The sequence below is a fragment of the Microtus ochrogaster genome, chromosome 10 (assembly GCF_000317375.1).
Source record: "Microtus ochrogaster isolate Prairie Vole_2 chromosome 10, MicOch1.0, whole genome shotgun sequence".
Classification (NCBI taxonomy): Eukaryota; Metazoa; Chordata; class Mammalia; order Rodentia; family Cricetidae; genus Microtus; species Microtus ochrogaster.
In genome coordinates this window covers 76,552,754-76,558,824 of record NC_022016.1, presented here as the reverse complement: position 1 = coordinate 76,558,824, position 6,071 = coordinate 76,552,754, and the positions used below count along the sequence as shown (strand labels likewise).

Below are 6,071 nucleotides of genomic sequence, written 5' to 3'. Positions count from 1 at the left end.
GCTGGTTCTGTCCTTCCACCATGTGGCTCCTGGGGCTCAAGCTCAGGTGGTCAGCCTTGGTGGCAAGCTCTTTACCTGCAGAGCCCTACTTTTTGTTTCTTAAAATGCAACTTCTACTCTAAAGCATCTTTAGACTCTCAGAACTGCAAGGACATTCCAGAGAGTTCTGTGTGCCCTGCACGCTGTCCCCACTGCCACATTCCTGTGTTTAATCTGCCACAGCTAATGAGTTCCTGTTAAACCGCAAGGAGCTAAGAGCTGTATTTATTGGGATTTCCTTAGTTTTTAACTGACAGTTTTTTTCTGTTCTAGGGTGCCAGTCCACACCACACTGAATCACTGTGCCTCAGTTGGCTCTTCTACGTATTAACCATCTCTCAGATTTTGCCTGTTTGATGACTTTCACTTGGAGGCGCACGCAAACACTTGGTAGAATGTCCTTCAGGTGAGGTCTCTGATACTGCTCTTGAGAGTAGACAGGGGTTCTAGGTGCAGGGAAGGGGGATCAGAGGCCAAGTGTCATTGTTCTGTAGTCACTGTTGACGTGATGGTGTGAATCTGGGCAAGCTCACTCAGTCAGCTCTGCACTGCTCAGGACGCCTGGCGTGGATGTTCTACCTGGGGCTGTAATTCCAGGCTACAGTATTTATTTTGTCGCTCCAAGGTTTTTAACCTCAGATGTGCTTTCCTTTGGCTTCTGGCTCTCTGGAAAGCTCCTGCTATTTTCTTTTTTCACCATATTCTTACTTTCTTGGAAGTATAAAAGGCTAAGTCTTGTATGTTCTCTTCCCTGGCCCTAGAAGTAACCATCTCTGTAAAGAGTGCTAGCTAGCAGCCTGCAAGTGGCAAATGGTATTATAAAGCCACAGTGTGAACACTGGGAATCACTTCAAAAAGTGTTTCATTCTGGTGTGTGTGTGTGTGTGTGGTATACTGGAGATTAATTCCAAGTCATTACACATGCCAGGCAAGTGCTCTGACCTTGAACTATATCTTCAACCTCAATTAATATTTTCTTTTTCCATGCTGGAGATTCAATACATGCAAACACTTATTGGAACTTAAAGAGAGAAAACTTTGAGGCAAATTACTCAGATGATTGGGATCACAACTGGTAAATTATGTGATATTTCCAAATTTTCAGTGCATACTATGCCCATAACTTCTAATAAATGTGTGATTACTGAATCAGCCTTTTCTGAGCTTAAAGCAGTTGCCCACTGAAAGCCTGAATAAGTGTCAATGGTGTGGTGTACATATTTTAATTTTTCAAATTCTGCAAGAGTGGAACACATCCATCTGCCAGATTTCCTTCCTTTGTGTACCCTTTGGGTTAGTCCCTACAGGTAGTGGAGTTTCCATCCTTTACTCTATTTCATTTTAAATAAAATAATCAGACCAGAAAGATCACACTGAACAAGAAGAGAGACGGGAGCAGCTTCATCTTTTTTTTTTTGGTGTGTACTTATGTATGTACGATGTATGTAGCCATGTATGTGCACACTACCTTTTGAAACAGGGTCTCCCACTGAACACAGGACTCATGAATTCAGCTAGGCAGACTGGCCAATGAGCTCCAGAGATGTGCCTGTCTCCTAACCATCCCTGCCTCTTGTGCTGGGGTTTACAGACACATGTTGCTGCATCCAGATTTACATTGTTTCTGGGGACCCAAACTCTGGTCCTCATGCAACAAGCGCCTTATGAACTGAGCAGACTGTCCAGACCCTCTACCTTCGTCCTAGGTTTTGTGTTTCATTTGTTTGTTTTGTCATCTTGCCGTAAGCTAGTTTATCTGGGCAGAGGAACCTCAACTGAGAAAATGCCTCCATAAGTGTGACCTGCAGGCAAGCCAATGGGGCATTTTCTTAATTACGAATTGATTTGGGAGGGGAGGGCCCAGCCCATGTGGGTGGTGCCACCCCTGGCCTGGTGGTCCTGGGGTGTTTGAGAAAGCAAACTGAGCAAGCCAGGTGTAGCAAGTCAGTTAGCAGCACCCCTCCACAACCTCTGCTACACTTCCTGCCTTGAGTCCCTGCCCTGCCTTCCTTCCAGTGATGGACTGGGATATTTAAGTGAAGATGGAACAAACCCTTTCCTCCCCTAGTTGCTTTTGGTCATGGCGTTTTAGCGCAGCAACAGATATCTAACCAAGACAACTCTCTTTTTAAACAAATCTCCTCATTTCTTTCCTGTACCGACTCACTTGTTTATGAGACAATATGTACTGCACAATAAAAATAATCAAATCCCTTCCTGCGTGGAGTTTCTGTACTGATTGAAGGTAAAGACAACAAAGTTTAACAGAATAATGTAAAACTACGATGTGCAATATAACAGCAGGGAAATTATAATTTTATGAAGAATACTAAACATGCTAAGGTACTGCTTGAGGTGGAGTGACTAGCCTCTGTGCTGAGCCGACACTCTGGAGAGCGTGAGGCACATTCTAGGGGGGCCATAGCAGCAGAGCACCACAGAGGAGGAATCCGAATGGAGCAGGGCTTGTTATGGTCCAGCGTACGTGGTTTCCAGGTTTTCTCTCCAAGATTCCGTTTTCACTGCAGCCATGAGGAAGTCAGGATGGCCAGCTCTGTCCTTGCAAACTCAGACAAGTGGGCCAGGGACTGGGCTTTGTACACACACACACACACACACACACACACACACACACACAGGTTTAAAATAAAAGAAAAAAAATCAGTGAGGTTAATGAATTATACAAGGTCACCCACCAAGCAAATGGCAGAATCAGAACGTGAAGTCACACACGTCCAAGGCCCCACTCTCGCCTCCCCATCCCTCCAGCCTCCAGAGAGATCCTCGCCATCCGTTTGTACTTGAGCTCTGGAAAAGGCCAGCTGGACCAGGTCCCTTTGGTTTGGGCATCTGTCCAGAGCAATTCTTTCCCCAAGCTCAGCATGTCCCAGTGTCCCTGATTCACAGATGGTCTCAATTGCTTATCAGTCGGAGGCCTGAGCAGCAGGGTGTTCCTCAGCCCCACTGGGCTGTCCCCAGTGTGTCTCTGCCAGCTGGGTACAAAGGCTCTTTGTGTCAGAATGTCTCTCCAGCCAAGTTTTCACAGACAAGTCTGAGAGCGAGCAGAATTAACATTCACACACACACACACACACACACACACACACACACACCTTGTAAGTCCCACACCATTCAGACACTCATTGGAATTCCAGCTTCTGTATCGTCACAATGAAGGCTGCTGTGGCCACTGGTTTTCGCTTCGTATCTGTTGGTGCTGTTGATTCTCCCATTTGCTCTGTCAACCTTCCAGCCTATGATAATGTGACAGTCCCTGGGAAAGTCCTGGGTTTCCACATGCTCCTGTTGGCCCAGAGGTCATTGGTATTATTGTGTGCTGGCCACCAGACACTTGGCAGCTCTCAACAGCAACCGCCAAATGCTTTATGAAGGAACAAGACCCGGGACTGACAAGAATCTCTGCCACTGGTGCATTGTGGAACTTTGGGAAAATGGCCTTACCTCACCAGGGCTCAATTTCCCCACCCATACATAGAAGGGTGCCTTCTGAGGCATCACAACTTCTAGGACTGTGATGCTCTGTGGCCTGGGATATCCTAAGGGAACAGCAGAAAGCTGTGAGTTCAAGGTCAGCTTGGTTTACACAGCAGGGCTACGTAGAGAGACTTTGCCAGACAGAGAGAGAGAGAGAGACACAGAGACAGAGACAGAGAGACAGAGACAGAGAGACAGAGAGAGAGAGAGAGACAGAGAGACAGAGACAGAGAGACAGAGAGACAGAGAGAGAGGAGATTATAGATGCTGGAGGTTGATCAGAACATGTTCTGAGCCTATTCTTGCTCTTAGTGGTGGTGATGCTTTTTAACACAGGATCTCACATAATTCAGTCTGACCTCAGACTTGCTTTATAGTGAGACTGGCTTTGAACTTCAGATCCTTCTGCCTCTGCCTCCCAAGTGCTGCTGGAATTACAGGCAAAGTTCAGTTTAGTCTAAATATATTTTGGAGATAGAACCTGTTAGACTTGCTGATAGAGGGAAAAAAAGAAAATTAAGGAATAACGGATAATTCTCAGACTTAAAAAAAAATATCTAAACAACCCAGTGAGGGGATGGTCTGCTGAAGATGGAGAAGTGGAGCCCTGGAGGGACCTTAGCTGTGTTTTCATCAGTATGAATGAACTTCTGAGCGTCTGGTTTTTTATCAGTCTCTTCTGAATCGGAATAAAACAAGTCAGTGCCTAAATCTTCTCAGTTCTGATCTTGGAACAGTATTGGTCCCTATAAGCAGGGGGCAGGCTTCAGAATTGGGAGACCCCATGAAGCAGCCTCCTTCAACAGCAGAACCAGCCCCTCAGCATGCCTCTCTAACCTCTCTCCTTTGGGTGTAATTACGTTTTGGATGGATTCTTATTAAGACAAGTGTTTAACCTCAATTAGTTTTTGGTCCTCTGATGGGAAGAGTGTGCCAGCACTTTTTTCTTAGGGTATTATTATTATTATTATTATTATTTTGTGTGTGTGTGTGTGTCAAAAACCCAGCCCTTTCGTTCTATAGTCCTACCCTGGGCACATCCCTAGGCAGCTCAGACTTCGAAGCACAGAAGGGAATCAGAGAGGCACACAGCTGGGGAGTATGAGCGGTTGACACAGGAGAAGCAAAAGTGTCAAGGGACCCAGAGCCTGCAGGCAAGGCGTCTTGGAGAAGGGGCTGCCCGACAGCCGCCTTCACTGTGTGGCAGAAGGGCCGCTTTACTTCGCTCACAATCTTGGCCTCATCCAATCATTTTGGGGCTGGAGGTCGGAACCCAGTCCTCTCCTGACCCTGAGAAACATTTCAGAAACATTTATCCATAAAACCCGTGGGTGTGTCCCTCCTTCCACATTGGGCTGGTGGAGCTCAGACCCCGGGGATGTGCCTGCAGGCCCATGCATGTTCTCTTTGCCTCTGGCAGGAGGGATGAGGGTTTGAGTTCCAGCCAGACCAAGTGGTCAGACATTGTGACCACACTGGGTTCACTGAAAAGTCAGTCAGGAAAGAGGGCCACCAACCTGTTCTTGGTGAACAGGTTCCCCACAGCAAGTCAGGGGTTGAGGGGCTTCTTGCCAACCACTGAACGCTTTTCCTGTCTTCTCCCCTGGATTCTGATCATCCCGCCCTGGGACTACCCCTGCTTTCCACCAAAATTCCAACAGCCTCTTAGATGGCAGTCCATCTCTAGATTCAAATTTGGGCGGCCTCACAATCTTCTTTTCTTTGTCATTTTTGGAATTGTGAGGCAGTGTCTCACTTACAGCCCAGACTGGTCTGAAATTCCATATAGCTCAGGTTGGCCTCCAACCCATGAGTATCCTCTGATTTTAGCCTTCTGAGTGCTGGGTCGGAATTATAGGTCTAAGAACCACCACACTTGCCTTTTAATTTAATTTTTATGTTTATAATCTAGATCTTGGTCTTTATCTAGGTCTTGCTAGTCTATCTGACTTGGCACTTGCTATGCAGCCCAGTGCTGCGTGAGCCGCTCCTCCCAGCTCACAATCCCTCTTCATATGTACGCCCCCTGTGTTTTTCCAAGACACAGGTCAGACCATTTCTCCTTGAGAAAGACCAGGCTTTGCAGCGCCCTGAGGTAGCCCTTCTTTCCTCCTCCCCTTCTCTAGCCTCATGTATACTTGCCAGCTCCCCTAACATGCCACTCTAGTTCTGTCAGTCTCAGTCCTGAGAAACTCTTATCCGTGCTTTAAAACACTTGTTGGAATTTTGCCTTCTCCTTGAAGGCCCCACCCTGCTCTCCCAACCATGTCTATTCAGTTTGTCCTCTGAACTCTCTTGTCACATTGCTATCCTCGATATGCTATTATCACAGATGAGGGAATAGAGCCTCAGAAAGCAGAAAAGGCTTGTCTTCGTTTTCAAGGTGGAATGTGAGCTGAAACCCCAAAGTCCTTATTCTTAGGTGAGTGCTTTGTTCACTATACTCTCCCCCAATCACACATTCAAACACACACAGGCACACGGAGCCTGAAAGAATGTCACTGAGCCTTTGAGTAAGTGCACACACACACACACAC

General features: G+C 46.7%; 1 protein-coding gene across 1 annotated transcript in view; it reads right to left on the bottom strand.

The window, feature by feature from the left end:
• The window catches only part of LOC101995663 (calreticulin-like), a 28,683-nt gene that overhangs the window by 21,772 nt on the left and 840 nt on the right, over nt 1-6,071 (bottom strand). The gene's annotated exons all lie outside the window — the stretch shown is intronic.